This window comes from Diabrotica undecimpunctata, chromosome 9 (assembly GCF_040954645.1).
Source record: "Diabrotica undecimpunctata isolate CICGRU chromosome 9, icDiaUnde3, whole genome shotgun sequence".
In the NCBI taxonomy this organism is placed as follows: Eukaryota; Metazoa; Arthropoda; class Insecta; order Coleoptera; family Chrysomelidae; genus Diabrotica; species Diabrotica undecimpunctata.
Window position 1 is genome coordinate 103633002 of NC_092811.1, and position 20186 is coordinate 103653187.

General features: G+C 33.9%; 1 protein-coding gene across 1 annotated transcript in view; it reads right to left on the reverse strand.

Annotated features, from left to right (window-relative positions):
- The window catches only part of LOC140450358 (uncharacterized), a 199394-nt gene that overhangs the window by 75472 nt on the left and 103736 nt on the right, over positions 1-20186 (reverse strand). The window lies entirely within an intron of this gene.

The window sequence follows — 20186 nt, forward strand, 5'->3', positions numbered from 1 at the left end:
CAGCACTAACGATGTTTATTATAGGAGACAACTTTCTATGTTTTCTTTCAACATTCATGTGCCGTCTTCAGGAAAATCCTGTTTTTTTACATATCCTGAATATGTGTCAAGGAAAGGATCCGACGAGGTATCATCGTTTCTCTTCTATTTCATTTTTAATGAACTACCAACAGAAGTCCGTCATCTTCACATTTTCTGCGACTCAGCTGGTGGACAAAATAAAAATTTCACAGTTGTTCGGCTACTTCATTACATTGTCCATGACATAAAGGGTCTAGATACTATTCAAGTTACATTCCCCATTAGAGGACATTCGTATCTAGAATGTGATAAAAACATGGGCTTGATAAATTTGAAGACTAAGATGGAACTATCCGTAGATTGGATAAATGTGTTAAAAGATGCAAGAAAAAAGCCGGAACCGTTCAAAGTTAGAAACGTGGACCAGACATTAACGAAACAGTGGACTACATTTCTCCAAGAAAAATTTATTCGTAAGTGTCCAATAGCTCTGCAACAAGTAAGAGAACTTCGATTGGTGAAAGACAAACGCGGATTGGTTTTTTACCGAACCACTTATAATGGCATTTGGGAAAGCAAGCAAATAACAGGTAGATCAATAAAATCTGTTGTTCCAAGAAAAATGAAAGATGGCGAATTTGAGCTACCAAGTCAAGCATACCATAGACCATTACCGATTTCCCAGGCTAAGTACAACGATTTACAAGTTTTAAAACGATTTTGTCTTCAAAATGCTCAAGAATTTTACGAAACATTGCTATACAAATGAAAAATCTCTGTGTAGGCTTATGTAGAAAGTGGACAACGTTGGTTTTTAACAAGTTATTTGTGACGTTAACGTGCTTTTTTATTTTTTCAACAAAATCTAATAATGTTAAGTTCGTATTCTTTTGTTTAGATATTAATAATATAGTAATAAACTACTTAAAAATATTTGTATGCAGTTTTATTTATTTCTAAGGTCATAACCAGCAGATTAGTAACGTTGATTAACTTTTCTCTGTAAGTTACTTTTGTGACATCGTTTGTTTTTTCCCCTTACCCTTCATATATATATATATATATATATATATATATATATATATATATATATCTATATATATATATATATATATCTATATCTATATATATATATATATATATATATATATATATATATATCTATATCTATATATATATATATATATATATATATATATATATATATATATAACGAGGTTTTCTTAATAGGCTTCCTGAAAAGTCCTGGTCAAACACAATACAAAGTGTCTATTTTATATGATGCATCTTATTTGCAACCTATTTGTGTACTTTTTTACTTAAATTATTACTTTTATTTATCAGTTTTACATATATTAGGTATATTTACGCTACATTATATTTATTAATAAATAAATGTAATCAATAAAATAAACTGTTTTGTTAAAACTTTGTTTTTTATTACATATATTATATTAACGCAAAGTGTCTGAGGAGGCATTAGCATGAATGAAAAAACTGCTTCAATTTCGATCCAAACAACGTTAACAGATCGTAGATATGTAGATTTACCACCTCCACATATTAGCAGAGTACCTACAGACTTCCTTGAAACAGAAGATATCACTGTTCTGCTTGCACACCCAATCTTAACCCTATAGACTATTTGTAAATTATGCCTAAAAGAAAAATTAGAGCTCACTGGCTAACCCACAAAACACCACACAGCTAGTACAAGCTGCTCTTGAAGTTGAAGAATCTAACGACCCACCACAATAAAATGTTGACAATTTTATTAGGAGCATGCCCACGGAATTGAAGGGGTGGTAACACTGACTACTGAAAAAAACGTAACTAAATAAAAACAATTTAAATATTCTTCGTTTTACATTGAAATTTTTTATGTTAATGACTTTAATATGGACCGGGCGGTTCTAGGAGAGCAATAAAAAAGTATGGATTCATAATAGTTTCCAAAATAAGTAAGGTTATTTTTTGCAACAATATTTTCTGTTTTTATTTAACACATAATTGCTTTGTTTACTATAATAAACAAATTGTTCGGACTATTTTAATATACTTCAAGAAGCCATTTTTGGATACTAAATTACTAATAATATACTATTTTCTAATTTGTTTAAATTACTTATTACATTGAATACATAATTATATATCAAAGCACTATTATTATCATTAATTATATATTAGGTGCGTATATCCTTTTCTCGCAATAAACTTATTATTAGCTCAGTAGATTTTGCTAATAGTTTCCTTGTTAGATTGACCACATCGATTATTCGTTTTGTTCAAAGCATTAAGTAGAAAATGAGAAAGTATATGTCTGGTATTCGAAAATAATCAATACTTTATGAATTAAAAATAAAGTCAAATGTTCTGTATTTCTTAAATTTGACAAATAACTTGTATCATTAAATAAAATTAAAACCTTAACGAATCAAACTACTGTCTTATATGAACCTAAATATTTGTGCGACTAGGAAATTAAAATATCTACGAATAATAATAATATCGTATGTTATTTTTGCCAGAGAGATCATTTCGGATTGTTAGGCTAGCCCTCCACTTGCGATTTGTAGTCGCGCGATTGTTTCGTCGCAAAAATTAAACACATTGTTTCATTTGCGTTGTTTCAAATACTTATAAGTCAATCCATTTGCGACTAAACAATCTTAGCCCTTAAGAAAACGTAACCTGTCTTATTTTTACCACGACGCGATAGTCGCCTACCACAATGAATCATACGGACAAGCATAGATATGCATCCACTTACGATTGTTTAGTCGCGATTCTGAAGTCAGCTAAGCTTGGTGTGTCCTCAAAAATATTGAATTTTTATTTTTTTTTTTAAATTGCAGACAACGAGGAGTATGCTGCAAATGTTGGGGGCATTTTGAGTACTATTGATTTTGAGTACTATTGTTTAAATAACATGTAAAACTGTCCTATAAAACTCTTTGATTTGTTAACTGATGAATCCAGTAACTACGCTTTTGTCGTTTAGTTCTGGCCCGACGCAAAAGAGCGATTACACAAGTAGTTTCGATGTTATCCATATTAAAACTGATGTAATTCAGCGATTTATAAATCGCAATGGAGGCACCCTCTAGATTTTCTATAACAGCGATTTTTTTGTCGCTGCGACTAAAAATCGCAAGTGGAGGGCTAGCCTTACAGCGCCAATTGTATATTTAACCCTGTTTCAAGTAGCTAGTGTCGGTGCATCCCAGAGGACCGATGACTTTACGTGCACTCCAATGCACGCTGACTGAAGCTGTCGTTGTTGGAGCCAAAATCGAACTCGTATACTCTGGCTTAGAAAGCCAGTATCTCAGTTGATGAACTACTACTATGTCAACCAATAAAGTTTGTTTTCTTAACATATAGTGAAAATGTGACGGACAGAATTAGCAAACAGTTAAGTAAAGCATACTGTACTGGCCTAAATGTGTACGGTACAGAGATAACCAAAGTCTCCAAGTGTAAATACCTGGGCAGTAGTGAAGATCTAAATATTCTTCTTCATATACCATGTTCTTTCAGAATGTTGGTAACCATCATAGGTATCTTAAATTTATTTACTTGCTTAGCAATCTCGCAAGTTCCCCAACCATGAAGTAGTAAAGGGGCAGCACGGGAACGGGGCCAACTCTTATGGAAATTAACATGGGAAATCGCTAAGGTTCATTCTGCTCATTTTTGACGCTTTTTTTGGTGGAGGCGCGACGGCATATCGGATCGGGACGTGTGAGGTATAGTGCCGTTTTGGCAATGTCTTTGCGGTTGATTTTTATCTTAACATATTCGTTACCCCCTCCCCTTTTCATCGATACCTTACACGTTGTTATACGTTGAGCCGTTTAGACGTTACAAGCTTAGTGCCGTTTTGGCAATGTCTTTGCGTCTCCTTTTTGTCTTAACATATTCGTTCTGACCACCCCTTTCCATCGATACCTTGCACGTTGTTGTACGTTGAGCCGTTTAGACGTTACAAGCTTAGTGCCGTTTTGGCAATATCTATGTTTTATTTTTATCTTAACATATTCTTTATCACCTCCCCTTTCCATCGATACCTTGCACGTTGTTGTACGTTGAGCCGTTTAGACGTTACAAGCTTAGTGTCGTTTTGGTAATGTCTTTGCGGTTGATTTTTATCTTAACATATTCGTTACCCCCTCCCCTTTTCATCGATACCTCACACGTCACGATCCGATATGCCGTCGCGCCTCCACCAAAAAAAGCGTCAAAAATGAGCAGAATGAACCTTAGCGACTTCCCATGTTAATTTCCATAAGAGTTGGCCCCGTTCCCGTGCTGCCCCTTTACTGGAAGTCTTTCTTTGTCATAGACTTGTATTTTCTTATGCATAATATTTTGTAGCAACTCATATTTGGGACCTCTCATTACATGTCCGAAGTACTTCCTCCTCCAAGAAACTTTTAAAATTCTTCTATAGCACCACATTTTGAAAGCTTCTAGGCAATTTCTTTTATTCACAGTCCAATAATCGACACCATAAAGTAAGACCGAGAACACGTTGCAGCGAAGTAGAAGGATCCGCAATGCCAATTTTAGGTATTTATTACATATAATACCTTGGACATCCTTCTAAAAGCGGCTTTGGTCTGCTTAATTCTGGATCTAATTTCACCCGTGCCACTTCGCGTTACAATTTAACTAATGCCCAAGAAAGAACAATTTGGTCAACTAGCTCAAGTTTGGTACTATTTACATATACAGACGGTTGTATATTCTGTTGTTTACTTATTACGAGTATTTTTGTCTTCCATATCTTCAAATCCAGTCCTGCTTCCTTATAACTCTCAACGACACTGTCAAGTAATGTTTGTATAACTTTTAAAGTAAACACTAGGAGTACTGTATCTTCCGCATATCGCAAATTATTGATGACTTCACCGTTCACAATTATTCCTTCTTGATTTTCAAAAAGAGCATTTCTGAAAATTTTTTCGGAGCAAATGTCAAAAAGAAGGGTTGATAAGAGGCATCTCTGCCGAACTTCTCTTTTAATATTTAAAGCCCGTGATTCTAAATTGTCTACTAAAATTGAAGTTGAAACCTCAAATACAAATTTTTAATTATGCGAACGTCTCTGCCATCCAAGCCAATGTCTCACGGAACTTCGATTAATATAGAGTGCTTAATACGATCAAATGTCAATTAAATAACAGTACATGTCTATTGTCTACCTATATACTCACCGGTAAGAAAAACGTAGCACTTGCATTTTTAAAATAAAAACTTTAAATTTTTATTCTCTTTAAATTTTTACTATTATATTAACGTAAACACAAACAAAACAAACTGTTTTAAGTAATTTCTTATAAAACTTAAGTGCTTATCCGAAAAAAAATGCATACAAAATCAGAAGTAAAAAATACACTATTCTTATCACTTTTAAAAGTACAAAGGTAGTTAAATCAAGTGCCAAATACAATTTAAAGTTAAATTACCTTGATTTAATCTCAAGAATTATGGTTGTAAATCCCGAAACAGTGGCTGCTATTGTTGAGTTGCTTCAAGACAGAAGAAGTGAGCGATATGTTGCTTAAAAGTATCAAATATTCAATAGCTCACAGTATTTTTACACGTTTCTTGGATGAACTGGAGCTTACACTAGATGACTGGAACCGGTCCCCAACGAAGCACAAGTCCCCGTGATGATCTCTTCATCCTCTTCCAAAGTCTACGAGATCGTCGTGCTACGGCTGTACAAATCCGAAATCAACTTCAGTACGTCTGAAATACTAACGTTAGTAAACGAATAATTAGACGAAGGCTTTAAGCCTAGCAAATTTAGGCGGTCGCAGACCTGCAACAGGTCTACAACTTCTCAGGCGCCAGCAAATTGCGCGGCTTAAGTTTGTCAGAAACCACTATCATTTTGCTGTAAATAATTGGAGGAACGTTTTATTTATCGATGAGTGTAGGTTTACCTTGCGGTCTCCAGATGGCCATGAGAGGGTATGGCAAAGACGACATGAATGTTTTGCAGAATGTACCTTCAGTAGTAGGGTAGGCTATCCAGGGGGCCCAATTATGGTGTGGGCTGGAATTTCTCTAGAGGCACGTACAAAATTGTACATCATTCTGAGAGGCTCCATAATAGCTGCCAGGTATATTGATGAAATTCTTTAAGATTTTGTTGTGCCTTATGCTGGTTTTATTGGAAATTACTTTGTTTTTATATATGATAATGCCAAGCCTCACAGTGCAAGAATCATTCAACATCACAAACCCTGGACTGCCATAGGTATCCGCATATCAGCCAAGAATATGCGTTCCCTACTAACTGTACATCAAGAAATTTACTACCAACTTCTTTGTCACTGACTATATCTCCAAGTACAGAGGAACTTATGTAAAACTTATCAAAACAGCTAAAAAAATTTACTATCAAAATCGTCTGTAAAGCCCTAAAAATGTTGCAAAAAGAAATTAAGTCTATAATAAACGATCTTCAAAATAAAACTAACACAGTTCAAACATTTTCCCTTTCAAACCCCGAAAATCTCAATAAATACTTCGTTAATACGAGTAAAAATATAATATCAACTATTTTGCCACAACAAGATCCTATTTCCTATCTCCTTAATTCAAAAAAGGTCTCGAATTCATTCTGTATAAGAACAGTGAATAAATCTGAAATGATCCAAACAGTAAGTAGTATCGAAAGCAAATCTTCCTGTCTTGGAAGTCCTGGTCTCAATAATTAATTATTCCTTTAAAAAAGGTATATTTCCGGAGTGTCTAAAGATAGCCATTATTATTCATCTTCATAAGAGTGGTGAAAAATCTAAAGTCTGCAACTATAGACCTATTGCCTAACTACCGGTCCTATCCAAAATTATTGAGAAACTTATACAAGCCCGACTTATGTCCTTTCTCGTTAAAAACAATATTTTATCACAAAGTTCGGTTTTTTATCTAATAAATGTACCAATGATACTATGTTTTCTCTACTACGTGAGGTTACCAGGCCCTAACCAATAATATTTACATTGCCACTGTTTTTTGTAACTATGCCAAAACTTTAGTAACATTTTGATAAAAAAACTAAATCAATCTTACTTGAGGAATAGAAAACAACTAGTTAGAGCAAATAATACTGACTAGTTACAAAAGCATTGTATGTGGAGTACCTTATGGTTCAGTACTGATTCCTCTACTTTTTCTTATCTTTATAGATAACATCACCTTAAAGATCGATGGAAACATATTTCTTTTTGCTGAAGAGACCAGTATCACTTGGAGAAACAGTAATTATGCAACTATAACTTCTGATCTATTTAAAATAAAAACCTGGTTTGACTCTAATTTACTCTCTTTTAACGTGGATAAGACAGTGGCATTATCCTATAAAGGAGCTCTTCAACCTATGCTTCTTAATAACCGCCAGATCAGTATCGTTGATTCTGTAAAATTTCTGGGCATTTTTATAGACATCAACCTTAAATGGTCCCTTCATATCGATTTGTTAAGTAAGAAACTAGCCTCAGCCTGCTATGCAATAACATCTGTTTCGAAGGAAATCAATTTAGCATCTTCCAAAATAATATATTTTTCCTTGCTCGAGTCTCATCTTCGACATGGTCTTCCTTTTTTGGCTTCCAGTACAGCTAGCTGTCCAATTTAGATGTTATTTTTAAATTACAAAAAAGAGCAATACGGTATCTTTTTGGTCTCAGCAGAATAACACATTGCATAAGTTGTTTCAAAAATCAGAGGATGGTAACTCTTCCCTCTTTATATATTTTAGAAACTGTTTGCTTAATTCGTAAATACCTACATGTTTTTCCAGTAAGACCTAATCATGGCTAATCCATCAAAAATTCAACCTCTGATATGTATTTACCGATCCCGTCCACTGAATTAGTCAAGAAATATATATTCGGCAAAAAAATTATACAACTATCTTCATTTGCAACTTAAATCTGCAACTTTTTTCGTAAGTTCTGAAATTGACTTCTGACTGAATCCTGACTTTGAAATCCGAGCCCAAATTGAAATGACCAGTGCAAACTTTTTGAAAATGCGATGCCTCTTATGCGATAGGTCACTCGATCTCCAATTAAGATAGAATTTTGTAACGTGCTACATATATTCCACACTGTTATATGGAGTTACAGCTTGACGCTAAAAGTTGCCAATTTGAACAAACTTGAAGCTATGTTATTTATAACATAAAAAAGCGAATAACGTATGTAATGAGAAACAGCAGATACGATTTTCTATAGCTCCTAATCGACGGTAATATTAAGGGCAAATGAACGAATATAGTACTCCTGGCTTAAAATATACGGGATTGGAAAATCTTGGGCTCGAACAATTTGGTAAAAAAATCCTAACACAGAGAAGAATTTAACAAAATTCCTGCCGATCTTAAATAGGAATATGCACTCGAAGAGTAAGATGAAGAGGACCGTTAAAGACATCAACACAGTGAGCAAAGAATCAACAAAACCAATAAACATATATGCACAAAGAGAAAAAACATTGGATTGGAAAAGGGTTGGAAAATTGTAATCAATAATCATTATTATCTTACCCGTTTTAATTAAAGCTTTTTCTAATTATCACAAGAGCCACCTGGTATACTACCAATCAATCCATCAGTCTTAAAATGGAAATGCTATTATATTATGAAATAAAAAGGCTGAGCTCATCTAGTCTCATCCTTTCTTCACCTTTTTGGGATAATTTCCAAATATCCAGAAAATTACGGATTATAAGGTATAAATGAACTTCTTCTTCTTCTTCTTTGTCTAGCCATTCACGTCCACATCTGAACATAAGCCTCTTCAAGTCTTCCTTTCCATTGTTTTTTATTGTACGCTACTTGTAGACAAATTTTTCCGGCAGTCCTTTTCAGATCATCTGTCCATCTCATAGGAGGTCTGCTTCTGGGTCTTTTGTGTTGGTATGGTCTCCAGGTTAAAATTAATCTGTGCCATTTGTTTAGATCGCTCCTAGCTACATGTCCAGCGTATTCCCATTTCAACTTTAATGATTTTTGCACCACATCGGTGACTTTGGTTTTCTGTCTTATCCATGTGTTTGTTTTCTTGTCCTTAAGTGATATACCTAGCATTGCTCTTTCCATCGCGTGTTGAGTGACTCTACGTATATTCATATTCTTTTTTGTGATTGTCCATGTTTGTGCCGCATAAGTTAATATCGGAATAATGCATGCATCAAAAACTTTAGATCTAAGATGTAATTGAATTTGTTGATTTCTGAGTATATAGTTTAGTTAACCGAATGCTGCCCAAGCTAACTTTCTTCTTCTTTTTATTTCTTCAGTTTAAATCTCCCTATTTAGTATTATTTTTTGTCCTAAGTATATATATTCTTCAACTTTTTCTATAACTTTATCGTTTATTATTGTCACGATGTCTTCGGAGTGCATGACTTTTGTTTTGTTTAAATTCATTTTCAGTCCTATTTTGGAAGATTCGGTATGTAGTTCTAAAAGCATGGTTTGCATTTCTTGTAGGTCAGTAGCTAGGTCAGGATTATGTCATCTGCAAATCGTAGATTACTGAGGTAGCGGCCATTGATGTTTATTCCCTTATATTTCCAATTTAGGTTTTTAAAAACGTCCTCCAAAACTAAGGTGAACAGTTTGGGTGATAAAGTATCTCCCTGTTTGACTCAGCTGTTTAATGGTACAGGGTTCGTGTGTTCATTTTCATTTAGGTAGTATGTAGCTGTAGCTTAGTTCATAGTTTCTTTTATTAAGGTAATATATCTGCTGTCTATTCTACAATTTTGCATTGCGTTTATTACGGCCGTATGTTCTATGGTATCGAAAGCTTTTTCGTAGTCTACAAATGCTAGGAAAACTGGAAACTTGTATTCGTTACATTTTTCTATTAATATTTTTGTGGTTAACAGGTGATCGGAAGTTGAATAGCCTTTTCTAAAAGTAAATGAACTATACAGATAAAATTTTAATACTAATAGTTTGTTAGAATCGCAAATAAACTACTGCCAAATGGATTCGAGCTCAATAGCTTGCACGTTTTTTATACCTCGCCACACCATGATAAGTCTCCATTCACATTCACTATGATTATTGTGCCTTCATGGCCATTTTTTTTTAACTTTAAAAACATTTGTAGTTTTACTACGTTTTTATATACTTTTATAATTAAATTGTTGTTAATTTTTTATATATTCCATACAACGAATAGTTTATGTAGCATTTATTGCCACAGGGAAAAAATTATTCGCAAAATAATAATAAACTATAAAGTAATCACTCACAAATTACATAATTGTTATTAGGTCAAGTGCAAAGAATTAAATCTTAAAACAAAAGAACAAACGGTCGCGCAACATTGCAACTTTAACGTTCTTTTAACATCTCCTTAATATTAGGCCAGTATTTGAATTATTTCAATATGCTACGTACTGAATAATCAAATCAAAACCTCAAATAAAACTGTGAATAGTTACGGTATGTAAATTATTTTAAAAAAGTAAATTTAGAATAATCCTTTATATAGGAATTTCAATAAAAGAACCTAAGTGAAAGGTCTCAAGGAGTGATATGTCCATTACGTAAAAAAAGGCATCAGCTCCAGTGTGACAACTACAGAGGTATAACCCTGTTAACAACTGCTTACAAAATCTTCTGTATTGTTTAATGTAGGTTTTTTCTTTAATTTTCATAGCAAAAACCGATTTCCGTAAGTAATTTCTATAACTTATCTCGGCCAAAGTGAGGAAAATTATTGTCTCTTATTGCCTTTACTATTATATCCAATGTAGGAATATCCTTGTTTAAATAAAACGAATGAACTGTTCTCCGAAGGACATTTCTATGTACGTCAGTGATTTTTATTGGTTATTTCCTTCATGTCTTTTTGGCTTAGTAATGTTTTCCTTTTTTTCATTCGCTTTAAAATCTGTAAATGGTTCTTTCACTAACAACTTGCTGTCATAAAGAGAGCGTTTGATAAAACTACATTCCCAATCATCGCCCATCACCTTAATGTCAAGAATGTTCTCCTGGGCGTGAGCGAATAGATATTCAGTATGCTCTCTAATAGAGCAATAAATATAAATGTAGAAGACGTTTCTGTTAAAGGCATGGTTATGAGGGGGTGTACACAGAGAGGGTTAGTATCACCACTTCTCTGGAACATAGCTCTAGACACCCTGATTGACCATCTAAGCAGCAACGGGTTTTACACAATAGCCTATGCAGACGATATTGTTGTCCTGCAAAGCTGTGTAAGTTTTAGATCACACTATGTGGGAGATTACAAGTTGCTCTTCGGATAATAGAAACATGGTGCAAGGAAATTCATTGTCTATAAATCCTAAAAGACTAAGATGGTCCTCTTCTCCAGAAAAAGAAGAATAACGGTCACAGTCTAAACTTTTTTGACGAGGTGAAAGACCTTGATTTTACCCTTGACAGGAAGTTAATCTTGAACTCCCACTTAGATGGTATCAGTGTCGATGAATGGTCAGACGCACCTAGGGTGATCGCCTGGATCTACACTGCTTTCATTAAGCCAATGCTAACTTATAAAACTATTGCTTGAGAGCCAAAGTGCTACAGGCAACAGCGACTAAAAAACTAAATCATATTTAGGGGATGGCTTGCATGAATATAGCAAGTGCCATGAAAACAACACCAACTGCTGCAATGGAGTTCAATGGTCATCGGCATCACTTCTTACGACATATATGTCAAAGAGGTAGTGATAATGATGTGACTGCGCTCAGCTGGCGCAAACCTTGATGTGGGAATGGGACAATTGAGAACTCGTTTTTGGTAAAAAGAGCGCAACCTCTGCTACAGGCAGGCTGCGACTCAATTAAACCAAGATTTATCTTTGACAAACCCTACAAAATTGAAACAAGACAGTATATGGAGTCAAACGTGGCAACTGCATACTGTATATACACCGATGGCTTCAAAATTAAAGAATCCTCTGAATGCGCGATATACTCTTGTTAACTGGACCTAGTTCATACAGAACTGGCTGGTATCTCCATAGCTGCAAAAGAGATAAACCAAAAAGAGATAGCTAGGAAAACTGTAATAATCTTCACAGATAGCAGACAAGCAGTACTAACCATGAATAGACCACGTGTCACATCAGGGTTAGTAAAGAGGTGTCACGAGTCACAAGCTTCGGATAGTAATCACGTCATCCTGGGGAGGATTAAAGGACACAATAGGAATAAAGGCAACCGCATTGCTGACTAATTAGCTAGGAAGGCGGCAGGCCTAAGACTCTTACCTTGGGATCTTTCTGGTTGGTCAACTACAACAAAAGTACCTAAAAGTAACCTAAAAAACTCAACTAAGTAACCTAAAAAAGTCAGCATCAAAGAAGTTCTTGACAATGACCCGGAAAAACCTACGCTTGACAGTTGGTTTTTTTAAATGGTCATTGTCAACTAAGCAAATATCTCCACACAATGGGGCTAGTAAATAAACCTCTATGCAGAAAGTGTGAATGAGAAGACGAAACTGTAGAGAAAATCCCATGTGAATGCCCGGAGTTATCGTAATACAAGAGTACGCGTTCGGCAAGCCCTGGCCTACACCTGCCTAAATAAGGCAGATGTCCCCTGGTGACTTCTCCACCTTCCTAGAAATTACAGGATGAGCAATGAGCTAGGGACGACCGCTCCTTGGGAGGATGCACAATGGTTCAATTGTGGTCTAAGTGTTGTGGAACTTAACTCACTCTCCCTACTCTACAGATACAGAACACCTGTCATACCGGAGTACATAGTCACTACATTATTAACCGTTGTTAAAGGTTTTTGATGAACAAGGGTGTCATGAACATTTACCACAATAGTTTTTCTCTTAGAAAATACGAGAATACTTGGTCTCGTGAAAATATAATTGAAAAAGAACAGATCTGCGATCTGTGAAGATGGAGAAGAATGTTGCTGTCTTGTGAAAGACGACATACATATCATATGATTTTTTTTACCATATTGCTTTCCAACAAGCAGAAATGCGATAGTCAAACTATATTTTGTCCTTTAGCGACAATCAAACGGCGTTTCGTCCAAAACTAATAAAGATTGTTGTTACTTATAAATAGGGCAAATTAATAATAAAAAAGTATATTTTTTTTTACCTTGTGTTATTTTTAACTTTATTTATTGAGTAACAGTTTTTCTCATTTCCTGAAAAATGTAACAAATTAACAAATTGCGATTTGAAAGTCTACTCCACAAATAATAAACATTAAAATAATAAAGTTATTAACGGATGAGATTCTGGAATTAAATTGAACTGACATAGTTTTATTTCTTTTTTCAAGACAAAATGATTGTTGAACAAATACTGGCCTAGTGTGTGAAAGTGAACGGTCAGTAAAGCAATAAGAAGAGGCTGTTTGTGATCAGCAACAGCAACGAACACCAACCATATCCTTCCGTCCATTGTAGCCCGATACGTCGAAACAACCTTAACCTATGAGTGGTATGCTCAGATCACGATTATTCAAAGTGAGTATCCGGTTGCTGCATGCAATACCTACTTTGGATGAACTTTTATTATCGTTTTGTTGTCTATATCGCAATACTTGGCGAATTCCTGGCGTGGGCAGAGGCACGGTACTAAAAGGTTTTTATCGGTCTCATCAAATTTAAGATCATTGCTTATAATAATAACTTTAAACGTTTATTAGCTCGTTTAATTAGCGGTATAAATAGATCTTTACTATAATAGTAAAGATGTATCATTTTATCTATTATCTGGGCTTTGGTTTATAATAAATTTGTCTTGACCAAGCCTTAAAAAGGAAAAAAACTTTACAGATCCTTGTAAAGTGCAGAAATTTTGCAAGAGAAAATAATGATCGTAATTTAATATTTGTATATTATATGAGGTTGTATACTTTCTCCTCTTCTATTTAATATATCCTGAGAAAAGTTGGTAAAGGAATTGGTACAATTAAATTGGTAAAGCAAAAGTAATTAGTAAAGCAGATGTAGATCTTGCAATCGCAGAATATATAGATCTTGAAAGCTGTTTTAAACGCTATAATCAGGGATTGTTGCAAATAGGGACTAAAATAACTACAAGAAAGGTACTGGCAATCACATGTTATCATGTTTTAATACCTAGCCAAAAGCACTTTCGCGACAATGCTCTCCTTAGGAGTTTTCATATTTCTTAGTTTCGCAGCCACTTCTTCTTTCAATTTCGATTGTTATGTATTCTTTCCAACAAACTTTGATTTGTCAATGAAATCTATTACTTTATAAACTGGATATTATGTATTATCATTACTATTATAAATATAATACAAAAATATATCATTTTAAAGAAAATTGTAGTTTGTTCTCAATGAACATAATAATTTATTATTATAAGCAGAATTATAATATTCTATTATATGCAATGTAAAGTAACCAACAATGACGACTGACTAATTTTATTATTTCTTTGTTATAAAAAGATAACCATACTTTTCTGTGTTATAGAATAGAATAGAATAGAATATTCTTTATTAATCCCATCAGATCACATTGTGATATAGGACAAATCATATAGTACATACAGCATGATCAACAAGTTATATAGGACAATTACATAAAACAAAATCAATACAATATAGATTAATATAAAAAAAAATATGCGATATAGAGCGTCTCTGAACCCGTCGGTCCTCATTCCCTGTAGTCTTTTAGTCAAAGTAATTATTTAGGTTGTAAACGCATAATTGGATCAAGAATGCTTTTAATTTATTTTTGAATTTTTGAATATTATTTTCATTTCTTATAGTATTATATATATTTCATTTTCATATTAAGTGGCAAACAATTGTAAAATTAAGATCCTGCAAAATCAGGGCTAGTTTCAAAGAGAGTTGTGGAGTGTTTACACACGCTTATCAACCTCCCGTGTTTTGTCGGGTAATTATGAAAGTCAGAGTTAAGGGTAAAATTTTGAAATTTAGTTTTGACGTAAATAATACACTTATAAATATATAAAGCATGAAAAGTCACAGTCTGTGTTCAATAAAATATTTACAACATGATTGTCTATTATCAATATTGAATATCAATCTAAGAATTCTCTTTTAAGTTATAAAAACTCTAGAAGAGTTTCTAGAGTTTCCTCACAAGACAACATATGAATAAACCAATGCATAATACACACTTATCAATTGATTGGTGTTAAATAGAGTTTTCAACTGAAGGATCGCATAGTAACCCTTATTCATTGTTTTGCAGACTTTAGTGACATTTTCATCCCATGTCATATTACTTTGTAGAATGCTACCAAGAAATAGTGTTTTATCACTAAAGGGTATTTCCTCAGAACTAACTGTGATTTTGTAACCATGGGATGGCTTACAGGGCGAGTAGAACTGCATACAAATAGTTTTCTTTGCATTTGCCATTAAAGAGTTCCTTTTAAACCAGGTTGTAAATTCCTGTGCTACTAAGTTCATTTTTGAAATGAGTTCGACTTCAGTTGACTCGTCCACTACAATTGTTGAATCATCTGCATAGAGAACTGTATGGTCTGCAGTTAAAAAATTTATCAAATCATTGACATATAAATGAAATATTAAGGGTCCCAATACGAAGCCTTGCGGTACACCTTGATAAAGATTAAAAATAGATGACTTCTTATTATCGATTTTTACTAGGAATTTACGATGTTGTAAGTATGACCTTAACCAGTTTAAGAAATGACCCCAAAAACCAAGGGCTTCTAATTTATACAGTATAATTTCAATGTCAATAGAGTCAAAAGCCTTAGTTAAGTCAAAAAAAGAGTGCACCCACATACCTTTTTCGATCCAAAGCAGCGTGGATATAATTAAATAATGAAATAGAAGCACTCTCTGTAGATTTATTAGGAAGAAACCCATGCTGGCATTTATTTAACATATCATATTTATTCAGAAAATTTAACATTTTACTGTAAATACACTTTTCGATAATCTTAAAAGGTACACTTGTTACGGTGATTGGCCTGTAATTATCAACCAAACATGGATCTCCCTTTTTGAAAATTGGACTAACTACTCCCGTTTTAAGGTCACTTGGAAACTTGCCATCCTTGACAGATAGGTTGATGATGTGAGACAGAACAGGAGATATATATGAAGAAATCTATTTAATTATTTTAGTGGGGATTTGATCAATACCTACTGAGCTGGTATAGTTTAAGGAAGATATAGCATTCTCAATATCAAATGGTGAGACGTCAGAAAAAAAGAATGTGTTGTTAATTGTCATAGTTGTGAAATCGTTAAAGGTATAGTTATTGAAATGTTTTAATAATGTGCGTTTGACTGATGTACAAAAATACTCACCAAATTTGTTTGCTATGTGTTCTGGATGTATCAATAATTTATTATTGTCAGTAATGCTCCACTCAAAATTGTTTTTATTTTTACCAGTTTGACGATTCACAGTTTTCCATATCTCCTTCCTTCTTTTATTATTATTTTGATTATGTGGATAACTTTGATATGAGTTGACTCGCTTTAAACAATGCTATGGGATAAAGGATATAGGACTTCATGAAGTGAAGCTAAGCGGTGACCAACAGGAAAATGAATTTTAACCTTCGTCTTCCCGGGTGGGGTACAGCCCGTACACATTTTTTGTAATATTTTTGAAATTAGCGCCTGTTTCTTTTGGCTAATTTTATTTTGTATCCATTAGAGCATTGCAAATAATATCCTATTCATAAAATCAGTAACGATGTTTCAAATTAAAAACAAATAAATTATGATCGGCTTGGGGTACATCTGTACCCCGCGTGGGAATCTGTGTCATCTGTATTATCGGTGGCTTTGCAAATTATTACGCGCATGTCGCAACTCTAAGAAAAGAATATCGAACGAAATAGATACCACAGATAAGATGGTAAAGCAATACTCTGCTCGTAGGATATGCAACCGATGGCCAATGGCAGTGTTTGGCCAAATATTGGATATTTCTGGCCTGAACGCTTACATCTTAGGGTGTATCAAGTACCCGGATTCATCTAGAGAAAATAAAAGAAAATATTACCAGGCGATATAATGAGGGAGTACGATTAAGTAAGACGTTGAAGCAGTACATGCAAGATGTCGTTCCAGAGTTGGTTGACGTTGCTACTTATGTAGTCGAAATAAAGATCGTAAATCAAGGCAATTATGTAAGCAGTGTAAAAATTTTTTATGTGCATAACACCATATCAAGGAAGTAATTTGCACCCAATGCCAAGAAACTTCAGACTAGTTTTCGGTCCTAAGATTTATTTTTTACTCCTTCACTTAATTTAATTAAATGATGAAAATTATTTTTTTGTTCGATATACCCTTTGATTAAATATACGCATTTTTTTCTCTGGGGTACAAATGGAACCCACATGGGACTCCACGTAATTTTACCGACGTGGTAAGACGAAGGTTAAAGTGAGTTCGAAGAGTTCCTTTCTTCAAATAATCTGAGTTACGAACAAATTTATACTGCAAACCAGACGAATAGGGCCTGTTGTGAAAATGTATTCCGATTTGGATGCTAGCTTTTGCAAGTGAAGGTAAAGCAGAGAGCCAATAAATCCAGCAAAGAACAGACCACCATTATGTCTTGCAGCAACGCTAAAGGAAGTCAGAAACTGAAGATGACGGTGATTGGCAAGGCAAAAAACTAGATCTTTTAATGGCACTAGAGCATAAAAACTACCTGTTAATTACTTCCACCAAAGGAAATAATACATGGATAAAAAAATATTTCAAGAGTGGTTCGAAGTCAAATTTGTACCAGAAGTCAAAAAACATTTAAAAGCAAACAATTTGCCACAAAAAGCTGTCTTGTTAGTTGACAACGCTCCCTCACATCCTGAAACGCGTATGCTTAAGTCTGGTGACGGAAAAATATTTGCCAAATTTTTGCGTCCAAACGCGAGTGCGTTAGTTCAACCTATGGACCAAGGCGTCATTGCATCTAGGAAGAGAAACTGCAGAACAACGATACTTCGCTCAAAAATTGAAGAAGGATATGACTTAAAAAAATTTGTAAGTCATTCACTATTCTCGACTCTATTTACGAAATCGCATCTGCGTGGGAATCTGTAAAGTCTTGAATAATTGTGAAGTCATGGAGAAAACTATTACCAAACCTTAAAAATTGTATCGAACTAGCAGTTGGAGAATATAGAAATAAACTGCCTATCCTTACAAGTTTAATAAATTTAGTTCCTGGGAGAGAGAATGTGGGCGTAGCAAACCTGCAGGAGTGGTTAGACTACGACGTTACCGACCCGGGATTTAAGCATTTAACGGATGAAGGCGTCCTAAAAAAATCACAAAGAGAAAACGAGGAAAGTGACGAAGAAGAAGAGGAGCTTGTACCTGGTGAACGACTGTCTCACGAAACAGCCTTGTACCACGTAAATAAACTTCTAGAATTCCTAGAGTACCAGGACGGCGTGCAACTCGCTGAAAAACTGAGGCTGCGTTAAGTGCAATGTAGAATAAAGAAAAACGTTTTTCACTCAAAGAAGCAGAAACAAGTGACAGACTACTTTCAAAAAGTGTAAAAATGTAAGTACGCATTGAAAATTGTAAATCAAAGCTTTAGGTAAACTTATACGCGATTTTCGTTATCCGCGACAACCATTCTACTCAACCCCATAAATAAACGGGAGTGTTTGTATTTATATTTTACTAGCGTACTATTCTGCTGTAGTTTTCTTTAGTTTAGTTTATTAGTGTTTTTTTATATTTAGCCATATAAAGATCCGAAAACACCGACCAGCTATGAAAGATCGTTTGTATAATAAATTTAATCAAAAAGTATACATTGCAAAAATGTTGTATCGTTAAAAATCTGATAGGCGAAAAGAAACGGGATGTTAGAAATTTGTTTTAATATATCGGGAAAAAATTATTGGTCTTTAAAGTCTCATGGTGCACCACAAATAGGATAAAAACTGCAGCAGCATAGTAGCTACCATGGAAAACTCAATAGCTGAAACTACAAGTTCGATTCTTGGCATCTTCACCAACTTGAGATCTACTCATTCAACTACAATGCATCCAACCAGCATCTGAGACAGTCAAAAAATTATCCTATCAATTACATGAAGGCATAAATATAAATTTTAAATTGTTTGTAAAGCTATAGGCAGGATTGGCTTTGTTGATATTAAAATTTCTTTTTTTAATGTACAATAAATATGACTGGTTAATATTCTGTGTTATTTGTACCAACCAAACTCATTTCTCGTATTTGCAAGTAAGATGAAATGTTCTTACACCTGGGAGACTCAGCTAGATAAACAAAAACAATTGGGTCCCAAGAAGGTTAAGTTTTATTGTAACACATTGGCGCTTAACGTAGTGCTTTGAGCGCTACGTATAGTATTATTATTTTTATTGGGAATAAGCTACAATTTTACTTCAAAATAAGTTGATTTTAACGTTTTTATTTCCACTTCGAAAATAGTTCTCAAAAATACAAAACATTCTTCTTCTTCTTCGTGCGTCTCATCTCTTAAGGCCATTGGTCGTCATTATGGTTTATTTTACTCTGTCTGCAGGAGATCTGAAGAGATTTATTGTTGTTTTTCTACTCCACTTCTTTAAATTTTTCGACCAGGACGTGTGTCGTCTCCAGGGTCCTTTTTTTTCTTGTAATTTTCCTTGTATAACCAATCGCATCAACGCATATTTTTCATTTCTTAGTATGTGACCAAACTAGCTTATTTTTATTTTCTTCATAATGTTGAGAATTTCTTTTTCTTTTTTCATCTTTCATTTTGTTTATGTGTTACGTGTTGTGTCCATGATATTTGCCACATTCTTCGATAACATCAGATCTCAAAGCTGGTCATTTTTTCAATTGCTTCAACTCTATATAAAAAGGTAGAAAATACATAGCATCTCAATACTCCAGTTCTAATTTCTATTGATAAAACAGTAATAAACTAAACCATTTTTTTGTTGTTACTCGATAAACATTCTTCTTATATGTTGATTTTATCTGACTCAATAATTAATATTGTTTAATCTGACGGCATAATCTGACTAACTTTTTAATTTCTTTGTTTATTTTTAAGAATATATTAAATATTGCAAACCTTATGTACTTAATTGTTTTCTTTCATTGTTATACATTCACACAAAAGCGTGATATATTATATG